This window comes from Cottoperca gobio, chromosome 8 (genome assembly GCF_900634415.1).
Source record: "Cottoperca gobio chromosome 8, fCotGob3.1, whole genome shotgun sequence".
In the NCBI taxonomy this organism is placed as follows: domain Eukaryota; kingdom Metazoa; phylum Chordata; class Actinopteri; order Perciformes; family Bovichtidae; genus Cottoperca; species Cottoperca gobio.
Window position 1 is genome coordinate 12608670 of NC_041362.1, and position 15870 is coordinate 12624539.

The 15870-nt window shown below is 40.1% G+C and overlaps 1 protein-coding gene across 2 annotated transcripts in view; it reads right to left on the minus strand.

Annotated features, from left to right (window-relative positions):
• Positions 1–14519, minus strand: part of elfn2b (extracellular leucine-rich repeat and fibronectin type III domain containing 2b) — a 64214-nt gene extending 49695 nt beyond the window's left edge. Inside the window, exon 1 of one of the 2 annotated variants that reach the window (XM_029437848.1) lies at positions 14438–14519. The gene's annotated coding sequence lies outside the window, so the exon portion shown is untranslated. Of the gene's footprint in view, positions 1–2606; positions 2635–14437 lie in introns of those variants that run through there. The other variant, XM_029437849.1, reaches the window with a different exon arrangement.
• Positions 14520–15870: the final 1351 nt, after the last annotated feature.

Sequence of the window (15870 nt, forward strand, 5' to 3'; positions counted from 1 at the left end):
GGGTGGTGGTGCATGTCCAGGTGAATTTTGGTGGGACAAAAGTCCATGCCTGATTTCTTCTTTTTCCAATCCGTCCCTATTGGCTCTGACATCTTTGTCTTTAAACAACGCATACTGCTCACTTCAGCAGTCTCACACAGAGCGACACCAGGACGTCTTCTGAATACATATGCTTCTTCCTCACAGCACGGAAGAGAAGTAGAGTATGTGAGTGAAAGGAAGAGGTAATTAGAGGGGAGGAAGCAGCAGCATGTACCACCATCAGCTCAAATCCAGAATGGACACTGGTGTGCTCCAGGCCAACCTGCTGTTACAAAACGTACAATGCTATCGCATTATTCCCTGCAGGCTGCTGCACATTAGGCTTAATTCTTATAAGCATTACTTGTCAGGTGTGCAATGTGCCTCACTATCACATGAATATGAAGAAATCCTAAAATGTTAAGCAGTGAAAGTTTTTTTTTCGCCTTGCAATGGCGTCTTCAAAATCTTTAGAGCAGTCTTATGAGTCTGCATAGTCAGTTGTATGTTTTTTAGGCTTTGCTGCACTTGTTCCTAATTTCAGTTAAACATTTCTCGAGCATGAGAAAGTCTGGACCTCTCCATCTTTATCTTTGCATGCAAACATATTTTAATTATCTTGACACAAGGCATACATGATGGGGGAAATGCAAGCTTTTGATCTCACTGTATCTGATTTATTGGTGCGTTCAAAGAGCAATGAAAGATACTTAATTATGCCTGAAATTCTTCCACTGCTGCATACAAATGTATAATATAATCTGTACTCAACAGGCAAGTAATGCAGGAGGAAATCTCCTTTACACATGAATAAATAACAATATCAGTCAGTTGCGTACTGTTCATCTGAACAATTCCCATTTGTAATTTGATTATGCATACATCGCATTATATTGCCTCATGCTGCATGATCATTTTGAGGATCATGAAGCAAATTCAGAATGAACCGTATATTTGAAACATTCTGCATAATTGCATGCTATGAAGTAGATTATATACGTACAAACAATTTCATGTGTTCCCTTTTCAAAATAAACATACGTAACAATGTTTTTATGATATAAGTCTTAGTTCCTTTCAATGACAGTCATTTGTGTAACAAGTGATAGGATGTCTACCTTTGGTTTAACAAGCCGCTCGCTCAACACACCTTATAAAAAGTCAGTCGTTTATGTGTGTGCCACAATGCTCATAAAAAGGCCCTTTGAGGCAAAACCACCCAGCTCTACTTAAATGTTTTATTAAACACCTTGTATGGCAAGAAATGGAGGCTTTCAACTAAGACAAAGGTTTAACAATCTAAGAAGAGCAGGTGCGAGATTCAAGAACAAAAGTGATGTCACAAGGTCGGGGGGGAAGCAGGTGGGCCAAGTGAGAAGGAGCCCCATCTGGTAAATGTGTTCATGTTGGTTAGATAATGATCCCAACAACTCAATCAAGCATGCACCAGACATTCGGGAGAACATTCTGTCTTCTTCCTGCACATTTCACAAACTAACTTTGTGTGTGAGACAATACAAAGCATGAAAAACATTAACAGAACAGTGTGGCAAGAAACCTCAACATTACTGTAATTCACCAGCAACACTGCTTAATAAGCTTTCTCCATTTCTTCATCATTTGGCCTGGTGGCTTAACAGAATGCCCGCCACTTTGTACTTGACTATACCACGGACAGATTTGAAGGACTGGAAAGGAGGTAGGACTGAAATTGAGCTTCTAACAAAAGCCGTCTATCTCCATTGCCCACCCGTCTGTCTTTATGTCTCTGTCTTTCCTTCAAGGCGCATGTGTCCTTAGTACTGCCAGGCAAAATCTGCCACTGAAGCTCATAACTGCAGAGCTTCAGACGAGTGATGTGGCGAGAAAGAGGGAGAAAGAGAGAACATGAAGACAAAAGAATCAATCATTGATAAAAAAAATAAAATACAAAAAGATAAAAACAAATAGACAGAAACCGCAGCAGAGCTTGTTCTTAAAATGTTTGTGACATACTCTGTGGCTTTTTGCATGTCTGTGTGTGTTTGCTGTATGTGTGTATTTGCATGTCTGTGTGTGTTTGCTGTATGTGTGTTTTTGCATGTCTGTGTGTGTTTGCTGTATGTGTGTATTTGCATGTCTGTGTGTGTTTGCTGTATGTGTGTTTTTGAATGAACTTGTTCTTCCTCAAAAGCTCTGCAGAATTATGAATCTGATTCATGTGGAAACCATTAAAGTTGTGTGTGTACGATTGGAAGCACATTATCTATGTTAATGTGCAGTATGTGTTTAAAGTGGATGGGTTATAGGACTGCTGGAGTGTAATGCATGCTGGGATATGCCTTAGATATATCCAGAGCACAGCCTCCAGCTGTAGCCAGTGGTACTTTGGACATGTACGGTATACACATGCATACACACACACACACACACACACACACACACACACACACACACACACATACACACACACACACACACACACACACTAAGATAAATCCCTCTGGCATAAATGAACTATTTTACCTCCAGAGATGTCCATGTCAGTTTTTGTTTCACGTCAACACTTAAGCAATTCTTTTTTGTGTTGATGGTTGCATGCTTACATTTATGCACCATTTTAGATGATAAACAGGCTCAGTCTTCCATTTTCCTCACAAGCCCTCCTCAGTACGCCGAGGTGCATAAATGAGTAGTAACCATTCATGTTGTCAGCTATGCCTGTGAACATAAAACAAAAAGGATTTCTAGCCTGCCAGCGGCCACAATGCTAGCCTATGTTTTAACCGAACCTTTGGCAGAAGGGTTTAGGGTTTGGACTGAGCACTGGTGTAGCCACACTCTCTGGTAGAACGTGGATTAGAGTGAGAAAGGGGACTTTGATAATCCTCCCCCTTCTCATTTTCTCTCTCTCTCTCTCTCTCTCTCTCTCTCTCTCTCTCTCTCTCTCTCTCTCTCTCTCTCTCTCTCTCTCTCTCTCTCTCTCTGTCTCTCTCTCTCTCTCTCTCTCTCTGTCTCTCTCTCTCTCTCTCTCTCTCTCTCTCTCTCTCTCTCTCTCTCTCTCTCTCTCTCTCTCTCTCTCTCTCTCTCTCTCTCTCTCTCTCTCTCTCTATTTTCACTCCAAAAACAGAAAACAGTAATAAACCAATTTGATTTTGTGACAGGCATCTACTTAAATAGTTATATGATTATCAGTATTACACTTCGGATTACTCAATGAAAAGGTTATTACAGTAATTTAGCAGTTCCTCAAAAGCAAAGCAATCAGTTACTTGCATTGCTGTCATTACATTAAATTCCTTCAGACAAATCCTTCACTCCCACATACAGTATTCTGTTTTTAACACATGTAGAAATAGACAAGATATTATGGTTTAGCCAGCCTACATTTTGACAGCTGTCAATAAGTGCTGCATGAAGTCATCGAGGCTAACATTAAGCCTAATGTTAGCCTCGATGACTTCATGCAGCACTACATAAGTTCTGTACCACGGATGATTTCTGAATGTATGCTCATGTAAAGGTAACAAGCTAGCTAAGAAGACACAAAACATGTCAATTACGGATTCCAGGAGTCACATTCCTCCTCATGTGGAGGAGGTTAACTGACTCCCCACAAGCTAACGCGTTAGGGATCTGTCCACAGAACGCAGAGCGAGCAAACTGATGCCACCCTCCATCAAACTCTAAGTAAAACAGCAAACACGCAGACCCCTTAACTGTTAAAGTACCTGAGTAACTGTATTTACTGAATGTCAAACTATATTGCCACAGTAAAAACTGAAGAAAATTGCAATCAATAAACACTTGAGTTAGCAATGTGTTACTTACCACCACTCACTCTGATGATTATGCAGCCAAACAATCATTTTGTCTGGAAACTGAGATATTTTAGGGAATGTTACAAGCACATCTATTGCCCTACATATAGTTATGCACACAGTCGGTGTTGTCATCACGATAATCTCTAAATAACAAGTTAGAGTAGATCAGAGACATAATCCGTGTGTGTAGCATCTGATTCAATCACGCAATAAAAGGAAACTATGGCTTAGTTTCCAAGTTGCATTCTAAAAATAACTGTTTTTGTCACTTATTTATATATATGCAAGCTGGGCAATTTCTTTGTGCCTGAAAAGATAACATCTATATTTATAAATCTTAAATAGTTATTTCTCCTGCAGCAATGGTAATTTAATTTGCAATTTAGATTATCTGCTTTCGATTGAGACCATGCTGTCACAGGTGTGGGCTGCTTGCTGATACATCTTCAGGTTAGGATGTATAATACTAAAGAATATATCTTCATACGTGTTCACTGGCCCATTCCCTCAGAACAACATTTCAGTCCTCATCAGCTCATGCAGTGGATTTCTTTATGAGAACAAAAAACAAAAACATTCCAAATTGCCTTCCTTCCCAAGTTTGTTATAGTTGAGTCCCTCAACTATGACACATTCACATTTGAATCGCTAACTTTTTTAATGAGCTGTTTATACAGACTTTCAGTATAGCAAATAAATTATCACATCCTTTTACCTATAAATAAAAGTGTGCTCATTTCCGTATATAAATCACAGCCCAGTACAGTGCCACACACACACGTTATCGCGTATATTTGTCTAAGCTTCTGTCGCCTGGCTGGTGGATTAAGTGTGAGCATTTGTGAAATCATTTGAACCCCTAGGGGTGCGAAGAGGAGTGTAGACGGTATGTGTGCGCATACTGTACGAATGTGTGTGTCACTGTGTTTATGTGTGCAATGCGCTGTGTATTTGGCTCAGGTTTGTGCACATTATACAGCATATGTCTGCTTGAGTTTGGGGCCGTCAGTGTGTCTGTGTGATTCAGTAAAACTGCAGTAAAAGCAGAAATTGCTGGAAAAAGAAGAAGAAATGAAACTCCCTTGGCTTGTTTTAACAGAGGATGTACAACAATCAATATTATTATTGACCGTGGGGAGAGGTAGCATTTGTTTGACTATTGATTACTTCAAGCCAACAGCGTATTTCTACATTTTAGCCTCCATGACTCTAGACTCTCCGCCTGAAAGGGCTGACTAAGCATCACAGAGCATCTGAAGGAAACTGAATTTGAAAGAACATAAAACATCGTACACAATTGTTTAACTTTTCAGATATGAATGATGGTACACTGTCAAAGTCTACTCAGTTTGTACTAAGAATTCAGTGGGCATACTAAAAGCAGCTTCTGAGTGCAGATGTGTGTCTGCAGGCTGTAGGTTAGAGAGAGATGTTTCTAATCTCTAATCCCCTGGAACAAACTAAATTATTCTGCCTCCAAACACCTGTCAGTCTATTTATCCGAGTGCTACATTTACTCAAGTACTAACGGCAGAATGAGTATGATTTCCCCCCCAAAAACAATGTATAGAAAAAAATAATCCCTCTCAATCATCACTTGTGACTCATCAGAAGTGTTTGGCACTGCCTGTATCTGCACTGTGGACTAAAGTACTACCACTCTGTATATCTTAAATATATTCAGCTGCTAATACCGTTTTATCTTTTAAAGTAAAATTATGAATGTAGGACTTTAACTTATATTGAGGGAGCCTTTTCAAAGTGTGGTATGGCTTCATTTAAGTAAAAGAATATCAATGCTTTGTCCATCACCAGCCCAGCAAGGCTTCTGGCCTGCATTTTCAGCCAGCCTGCAGAAGAGTTTTCCTCTTGCCTCACCTATGCTACTCACACTGAACCTCACCTCTCTCTCTTCCTTTTTCAGTCAGTTTATTAGTTTTAAGTGACATGTGTGACCTGAAAGCAAAATTCACATCACACTCACAGGGCCTCTCCAGTAGCTCAGGAGAAAAAGCTTTCAAACCTGAGGCAGGCTTCCAGGACTTTCTATGTTGCTTGTTGTTTCTCTCATCCAAACATAGCAACCAGGTTATTATGAATCCAAATGACAGATATGGATTTTAGAGGATAAACAACATCAGAGTGAAAGGAAATGTGGACTTGAAAGTGTAATGTATTATGGCGTAACGACGTGTCCAGTGTCACACGTTGTTATGTGTTTTTAGGAATAATATATTCTTTACAATGTGTTGTTGATACAAAATCATAACAGTTAAGTAATACATTTGTGTTCGTTTGATTAAAATTACCAAATATGATGCTGGACCTTCTTTTCAGTTTTAAGACTTTTAAGCTAATAGCAAATAATGACATGTTTTGTGGATTAATGAATCTGTAAGAGACTAGCTGCAGTGTGTGTAAGTTTGTGTGTTATTTCTTTATGTGTCTACATGTGTGTGTTTGTACGTTTACCAGGTTTGCATTTAACATCAGGGTGAATTCTTTTTGGCTATACTGGGGCAAAGGTAAGGTTAGGTTAGTATGCATTATTAAAAAAAAACATGTTCTTTAAAAACAGCTGATTCTAAACACATTTTGCTGGCATTGAAGAATTCAGCTATAGGCCATGGCAAAGTTAGACAGCAAACAGATGCTTCAGTAGAACATACCGTCGTACTCATCCAACTGAACTGTGTCTCGACTTACAGACACACACACATGCACACACTAACACACACAGAGGCAATAGAGATACTGTCTCTCTGCGAAACTGCAGATGCAAAGTGACATAGCTAAAATATTTATACTCAGATCTTAGCAGTGTGTACTAAGGGAGGGAGAGAGATGCAAGAAAAGATGGATAAAGAGTGGGGAAGAGGGAGAGATTAAAGAAGAGAGGCAGGCTACAAGGCGATGGGAAGTGTCAGTGTGTGTGTGTGTGTGTGTGTGTGTGTGTGTGTGTGTGTGTGTGTGTGTGTGTGTGTGTGTGTGTGTGTGTGAGAGAGTAAGAGGAAAAGCAGGGTGATGACAACATAGAGGGAAAGAGAGAGAGATGAGTGTGCAGCACAGATGCCAAATGAATCTAGGGCAGTCCAGAAAAAACAAGGCATTATTCCAAAATCCACTTTGTATGTGTGTGCAAGTGTGTACGTAATTGTATTTCTGTGTGTGTGTTTGTGTGTGTGTGTGTGTGTGTGTGAAAATATGTAAGCATCCGTCTAGTGTGAACGTATCCTTCCAGAGGCTGAAAAACAAGTTTTTTTGCTCAATCTTAGTGCTTTACCACCCCCACCGCCCCCCTACACCCCCCCCCCCCTATCACCCTTACACAATTGCAGCGCTCTCTGCATCCCACCCACTCTTCTTCCAACATGTTCTGCATCTCTCTCCATTTCTTTCACATATTCACAGCGGGAAAAATAAATGTTTTCATCAAATTCGACAATGAAGGATTTTGTGTACGTGAGCATGGGTGTGGGTTAATAGGGGTGGGGGGTTGGCGCAAAGCAAAGATGATGGCAGATGGTGTCCTTACTTCTCGCACATACAGTACACACACTGAACACAAGCTAAACAGATTCTCATACAGAGTAAAATGAGTACATACGTAACATACATGACTCATGAAATACACATATGCAATATACAAAAAGCTGTGTCAACATCACTGAACGACCAGCGGCTCAGTTCTCTTTACATGTATTTGACAGTTTTCAAAGATGGTGGATCATGCCATTACGCTGTTTACATATACAATACCTTGCCGACTTTGCTCATATACTATATCTTACTCTTGTATAATTACAGTTTTTCCTTTTTTTTTTATATACCTCTAAAAAATAATTCTTCAATGTATCTGTACTTATTCCTCTCCTTGTTCTGCGGCAACACCCGCATTTCCCCTCTGGGTTTTATTAAAGGCATAACTTATCTTTAAAAAATGTTGCAATTCAGTTTTAATTATTTGGCTCACAATTTAATTCAAAATCGATTCTGAATCCAATAAGCTACCAGCTCTTTTCATCTGCATTCATTTTTGTATACCAAAATGTTACCACGTAGGAATGTTTTGTACTCATTATTGCCAGTAATTTATTTGAAATAGCTGCACTCACATTAACTTGTTCTAATAAAAAAAACTGCACACTCCCACATTTTTATCTCTGCTTTGTTTTTTCAGTCAAATTATTATTTTGATTAGGATTTATTAGTTCAACAATTTCCTATTAAAGTGCACTGGAAACATGAGTAAATCTATTATGTATAAGTGCATAGATCCCCGCAGTAACAGCCTGAAAATAGCACACCTAACAGTAACAGCTGCACGTTGTATGAGTCATGTCAAGCGCTTTCTTCCTCAGGAAGTTATTAAAGCGAAATGCGTCCGAATGCTTCATTTTATTGGACATCAGACTAGTTGAATGCACTTTTCACTTTTTAGATTTCCATAGAAGCACTTGACTACACTATATGGTCCCAGCACAAAGTTCCACCTGTATTGTAGTGCTTATTTTGTATTAGCTTATTTAGAGGAAAATATTTATGTTATTGACGTACATGAATCATTGATCAAGAATTGCAGAGTTTTACATTGATTCTTAAATGAACTTATTGTTTTTACACCTACACAGTATAAATAAGGCTCTGACTACAGGTGGGGAAATACATGGCATCGTGGTTTTGAATAATTTCTCCAGTATAAGCATCATATAGCTTCAATTAAATGCTGAAACACACTGATATAGACAGATATATCCAGATTCCTTTCATACGGTTTTACTGTGTTTTCTACATTTAAACAAACATTGTAGTATGTTACAGAAAAAACAACAGTTCAGGCATTTAAAGCCAAATGTAGCTTGTGCAGCACATAAACATGTTTGTGCCAGTGTGGACGATCAATCGACAAGTGTTTCTGTGTGTGTTGGTTTGTTTCTTGTGGCTGATATACACATATACCGCAGATATTCACAGACCTCAGTCAACAACATGACACTGAACGCAGACCTGGATGTCCATACACACATTAAGCACTCACATGCTTCGGTATGTCACCACAAGAGAAACAACACCTTCCCACAAACAGACACGCATCGCTGCACACCCAATTCTTTCTGCTCAACAGCTTTTCCCAGTCGAAAACATTTTGTCAATGTCAGGTCACTTTGCACCACTTTGTCACTCCAATTAGAGCCATAAAGCGCAGAGCTGTGAATCTATAAACATGAGAGAAGGAATACAAAATAATCGGATGATTGTCCTCTACACAAAGACTGCTGTGGGTTCATTGTACATTGTTATTTGGATTCCAGTGATATCCTAAAAGGTGATAATCAACCGTTACATTGTTTACAGTAATCTCCAAGGATCTACATGTGGCTATGAAGGTAATGAAGAAGATTATGCCAACCAGCTCATCCAATTCAAATGATTGAATCATCAATTGTAAAGTTTGACATGACACCTTGCTAGCAACAATGGGCTGAAAACACTGGGTTAAACTGGTTCCTACAGATGTTCCATCCCCCTTCGCCTGATTTCTTATCACAGTTAGGGTGACAGGCAGACATGACCGTACTAGCCAACTAGAGTTCCTGCCATTCAAGGGGTGATACTCAATTTATGGCCCATGGGGCAGATTTTGATAGGGTGTGAGGGTGGTCCACTAACTATTTTCTAAAATATTTGTATAGGCAGGCACCTTCTCTACATTTAAGAGTAGGCTAAAGACTTTCCTCTTGGTTGAAGCTTATAGTTAGGGCAGGCTCAGGCTTGCCTTGAGCCAAGCCCCTAGTTATGCTGCTATAGGCTTAGACTGCTGGGGGATTTACAACTCTCTCCTCTCTCTATCTCTCTCTCCTCCTCTCCCTCTCTATCTGTATGCATTCATTTCCCTTAAATGCATGTTACTAAATCAGCATCCGGGTCATCGTCCCCGGAGTTTCTGTGTCTCTCATCTGGCAGGTTGCCACTATTAAAGGTTACATCTGGATCATGAATCGTGGCTGCGCCTGTTGCCTTGGTCCTGCCTCACATTTTTATTTATTTTCTTATTTATTTTTTGGAGGCAGGAAGCTTATTTTGACATCCTCCTGGATCCATCTTTTTCATATACAACCACATCATCATTTCTGTCACATGGAGTGTCTATGTTGTAATTTTAGTTTGTTGTTTATCCTGTACACATGATATCTGTTGCACGTCTGTCTGTCCTGGGAGAGGGATCCCTCCTCAGTTGCTCTCCCTGAGGTTTAATTGTTGTTAATTGATTTGTACTTTTATTGTAAAAATAAAAAAGGTGCCAGAGTGCATTTAAAAAGGTTGAGAGAACCACTAGACCACTAGCGCTTGTTTATCACCAAAAAAGAGACCCCCTAAAAGAGGTCTGGGCCAAGCTCGAAACATTATCAAATCCTAGCATCCTGAAGAAGAGCAAAAGTTACATGGAAATAAGGTTAATTCTGTTTATTCATTTTATCTGATAAATATATATTTATATTTTTTTTAATTAACTGGCCCCTGTCTTCCTGTCATTTTGTAAAAGTGGTCCCTTGGTAAAGGTGTTGAAGATTTGTGGTTCATTAACTTCCTATTTGTGGTATATTAACTGTAATAATTCTTGTTTCCAGTCTTTATCTGCTTCACTCTTCCTCTGCTTTATTCCTTCCATGAATTCTCCTCTTTCCACACCTCCGGCTGTCCATTCCATCTCTGCACTCCTTTCACATCTCATCCTCCCATAGAACAGAAAAGATCCTATCAACACTTTCACGCCCGGCAAATATACAGCTAATGAACAAACGGGCCGTTGCTGTTGCACTTTAGAAACCTCGTCAACGAATCACTGTCTACCAAGTCTTCCAGTCTCTTGCCCAAGGGGACCTCCTACTGGTTCCTGGCAGCAAAGGAGTGACAGTTGTTGTGAAACATGACTGTCGTATTGATTGCACAGAGCACTGCAACAGCTGTTAGGCTGAAAGAGAGTGAATGTGCCATGGCCATGGATTTGATGTGAAGGAGTGAGCAAGTGTGAATGTCTCCCAAGGGTTATCCCTCTCAGGATCTTTGCATAATCCTTCCTGGTGGATACAGAAATCAGTTTGGAGGGTGTGGCTGGGAAAAGGGAGGCCAGGGAAGGGGGAGCTGAATGCTAAAGATTTGAGATCTGAGAACTGAAAGTCCTGATTCCCTGGATAAGAAACATCCAGTGCAGCAGTGCAATTATAAAAGCATGATACCAAAATGTGCATCTTTTTATTTTTCTAAAATAAAAATAAATATAAAATTGTACAAAGGTTTATATTTTGCATTGCCTATATCACAGATAGATGCATAAAAAAGAAGATGAAAGGAGGGGAGTTTAAGGCCCAATCAGCATTTTCATGAACATAGTAAATATAATGCATATAATGTTTCTTTGTCTAACTAAAAGTAAAAAGGTTGACATTGTATTTGTTTATCCTACATTATGATTGAAATTATAGTTCTATTTTATCTGACAATATTGCTGTAAATAGACCTTTTACGGCATCGTTGACGTTAATAACTTGTTGTTTGTGTATTGAATGACTTGTCAATCAACCTGTCAATCTGTCATAGCAGGTTTCAATCCAGTGTTTTGAATTCACAGATTTGGGCCTTGAAGGTTGCATTGTATCTGGAATAGGGAGTTGCTAACGGCAACAACTCAGCATAGCCAGTTGTCGATAGTGAGAAAGACTGTGGTTAGAGACTTCATGACAGAGATAATAAAATTACTGTCAACTAGTCAGCTAAGCGGCCAGCCACCGTCTGCTTTATTAGTTCATTAGTAGTCATCAAACTACATACATTGCACATAGCAATATTTTATTAACTTAACATTTCTCTAAAGGTGTGTGCTGTCACACAGCAATTATGGATAAATGTATAAAAGTGAGTTTCTTTAAAATGTCAACTGATCAGCATGAAGTGTAGTATCATTCCATCACTGCATACAATCCACCACATCAGGACCATCATACGTTTGACCTGCAGCCAAGTGTAAGGAGAATTAATTGCAGAGCTAAGTGTCCTGGCCTCTCAGTGCATCAAGGTCGGGAAAATATAAAGGCACTAATGGCTCTAGTTATCAACTATTCAATAACAACTCAAGCTCCTGCCCACCTTGTTCTCAATTGGCCCAGACAATTGGTAGATATTCCAGTTATTCCTTCAGTTGTGAAGAGAAAGACTGCTAATACAACCTCCATGCCATCCATCAAATAATGCTGTTGATTTGTTTTCCTGTTATACATAAATATTTGTAATGTTATCGTGGGTGTCATTCTTTTTTAGATCGTCTTTCCTTACATTTAATTCCTGTGTTTTCCTGTATCTTTTTCACATTGGCATTGTTGTTGTATGTTTCCTATTTTATCCACCAAGTGACCTCCACAGCATCAGTTAGCATGTCTTGGTTTTCACACGAGAAAAGTAAGCAGGAGTAAAATTGCTCTTCAGGTTTTTTCCAGTATAACATCCATCACCTCATGAGAGCAACCCCAACAGACAACAAGCACAATAGATTCCCTGAATTATGGCTAACGTAGTTCAATAGTATTCTGATGAACTGAAGATTACATAGCAACAAGGCAGTGGCTTTGGTAGGTAGGTGGTCATTATTCAGGTCTCCCAGGCCTGCCTCACTTAGTGATTTTCTCTCCCCTTTTTCCTGGTACACCACTGATCTGTGATTGCAATTGATTTGAGACTGCTCATCATTCCTCCAAGGAATCAGGAATCATCATCAGGTGGGAATGGATTTAGGGAGATAAGCAGAATGGGACAAATTAATGCAGCGGGGGTAAAGAGATTGAAGCAGGGTGTAATAAAATAGGACATAATGTGCTGCATTGTAGCTTGAAACGTTGTGTTTATGTATTTCTCATTCATTTGTGTGGGTGTGGCCAATGATTGATGGGGCCAGGTTTAGGCAGGGATGGAAAGCCACTAGTAAAGATTTCCTTTATTGACTGTAGTGAACGCAAATGTACCACATTGTATTAGAAGGAATCCTCCTACTTAGCAAACTGATAGACCATTCTGTCATTTAGTGCAGAACCTGATGTACCACTTATTAACTATTGATCAACCGATGATTAAAGCAACAGGGCTGCCTTATTGACCTACTTCAATTTATGATAGCTGGTTTCTTGACATCTATATTGAATTAACATCAATTTATTCTCAAGCTATATAAATAAATGTGATGGCACTTTATTTATATCAATTTGTACTGCATTGTAGACATAAAATACATTGTGATGTTGTTGTGTTGCGCTGGTTTGTAAACACTCAACAGTTAGTTCACATTTTTAAGAGTAAAATATTTGTGAAAAAATTCTTATTTCAGCAAAACACTCCCAATTCAATTCAATATATCCTGTTATTCTTCAATCACCTAAGTGAACACGAACATACTGCTTACATCTATATTATGGATGCAGATCATGTTCACATCTTAGAACCATTCAATCTCCCCAAATATGTGGCGCTTACAGCCCGTTTTGTGCTCGGTCAGCACAATGCGCTGTCCATGGTGCTGAAGCACTGTACTCAGTCCACCGTGCTCGGCCGTTTAGGTCACAAATATAGATTGATAGACACCTCCAACTGTCTGCAGACACTAGCAGTGATTTAACCAGCGTAATGACAGATCATTTAAAAAATGTTCACATTTGCTACGTGTCTCGTGCCTGGCAGTCGAAACTGTGTGGGCGAAGGAAACTGTGTGGTCCGTCGGTCAGCAGTCGGACACTGTTGCTGCTGCTGTCATGAAATTTCTCTTTCTCTCTCTCTCTCTTTCTCTCTCTCTCTCTCTCTCTCTCTCTCTCTCTCTCTCTCTCTCTCTCTTTCACTTACTCACTCACTCACTCGCTCACACACGCGCGCGTACGAGCACGGAAGAACTAAAGGCAGCTGACACCGAAGCCCTCAATGCAGGTAAAGCGTGCCGCCTGTCGTGAGTAGTCATCACTGCTGGAAAGCACACACACACACACACACACACACACACACACACACACACATACACACACACACACACACACACACACACACACACACACACACACACACACACACACACACAAACAGCCAGTTTTATCCCCTGCGTGATTCCTCCCTCGATACTAAATCCCTTCTCGCACATCTGTCCATGGCGCGTACTCTGCCCGTCCATCAGATCCCCACAGAACCCAGCATAAATACCAGCCTGGCTTCATGTGACACTTTAAATCTATGGCCACATATTTTATTCACTTCTGTTTAGCATTTAAACCCGTACATGCAGAAATAGCGCGTTTGGGTATACAACAACTGTAGCAAGACGAAGATTGCAATAAAATCAAAAGCTTGCTCAAAATTGCACTTAAAGCCAACCCCAAACAGAAAAAACATGCCCTCGTAAAATCAACCATATGGGCTTCTGTTGCACCAAGAGGACTCAACCCAACAGAGCGTTGGAGTCTGTAGTGCAGGTGCACGCTCGCTCTGTCGTCGCTTGCATCCATCGCACAGAATTTAGCATACCGAAAATAGTGTTCTAAATGATATTATAATAAGTCTTAAAATGGAGCAATATTGTACAGTACCTTCACTTATTTCCTTTCCAGATTATGCATTCGCTGGCTGAAGCAAAGAGAGATTCTTTTTTTTTTTCATCCACTGCTAACGTCGCAGGCTCAGTAACACGGCGGGAGAGGATGACTGAGAGAGAGAGAGAGAGAGAGAGAGAGAGAGAGGAGAGAGAGAGAGAGAGAGAGAGAGAGAGAGAGAGAGAGAGGGGGGGGCGAGAGAGAGAGAGGGCGCGAGAGGGAGAGAGAGGGAGAGGGAGCGAGGTCTATGCACAGACCTCTGCTGTAGAGTAATATGGTTGAACTGCAGTGGACATCTGCCTCTATAACTGTGAGGTGAATACCTGCAGACACACTTTGTGGCAGCTTCATTAGCGACTGCTGGGTTAAAAATAGCAAATGGTATCGATATAATATTGATTAAATTATTTGGAATTATTAATGGGAAGGTATGCAGTATAAGGAAGAGTGACTCCCTTCAAATGCATGTCTCTGCCAGATATACCGTATAACCCCAGATTCTCTTCCCCATTAGAAGACTTTGGTTTAACAGAAGTTTAAGACACAAACACAGACAAACGGAACAGACCTTTATACAACAGAAGCCGTTGTATAAAGTGGATCACTGACGAAACACAAGAATGCATCATATGTTGTAAGTACATTGCAATGATTTAGGGTAATGGAAGATGTATAGCGAAAGATATCCTTCTTTCCCCCTCTTTACTAGCAACATATTTTTCTCTGCTTTGTGCACATATGCATTTGAAGCCTTAAGAAGAATGAAAGATGGAGTGCTGGGTGGGATGTGAATAAGTCTCCCCAGCAGTTTGTGTATCAAGCTGTGCAAATGCAGAGCTAGGAATGAGAAGGCCCTGATGATGTTTTTCATGCGTGTGTGGGCGGCAGGAAGGTTGATTCTGCTTGTTTCACATGATGGAATATGTTGGAGGTGTGATTATACTCAATTAACACTCTTCCCCTCCTTATTTCTCACTCTTTTGTTTTTTGTTCTCCTTGTCTTTCTCACTCACAAAAGCAGTTGCACAGAGACGCATGCAAACACACATGTATATTTCAGCTCATTAACTCACTCTCTCTCCATCTCTGCCTCTTTTCTCCGTCAGTGGAGGACTATTAGCTCCAGAGACTGATGCGACACCGAGACACTCATTAATATTTTCTCATTATCAGTGCCTGTAGTGTTAAGCAAACGCACAATGGCTTGTCTTGGCATGATGCTTAAGAAATATGTTATCTATTGCTGCTGCGAGGATGTGTAGTCGTGTGTTTTGAGCTAGTTAATGCCTATGCTTTCACACCCAATAGGTTACATTGTATGCAAAAAAATATATGTGCCACTATACCAATAATGGATAATAAGGATTTCTTGCATTAAACGTACATTTACACATCATTATTCCACACCACCTGGTAGGAACCGATGCAGC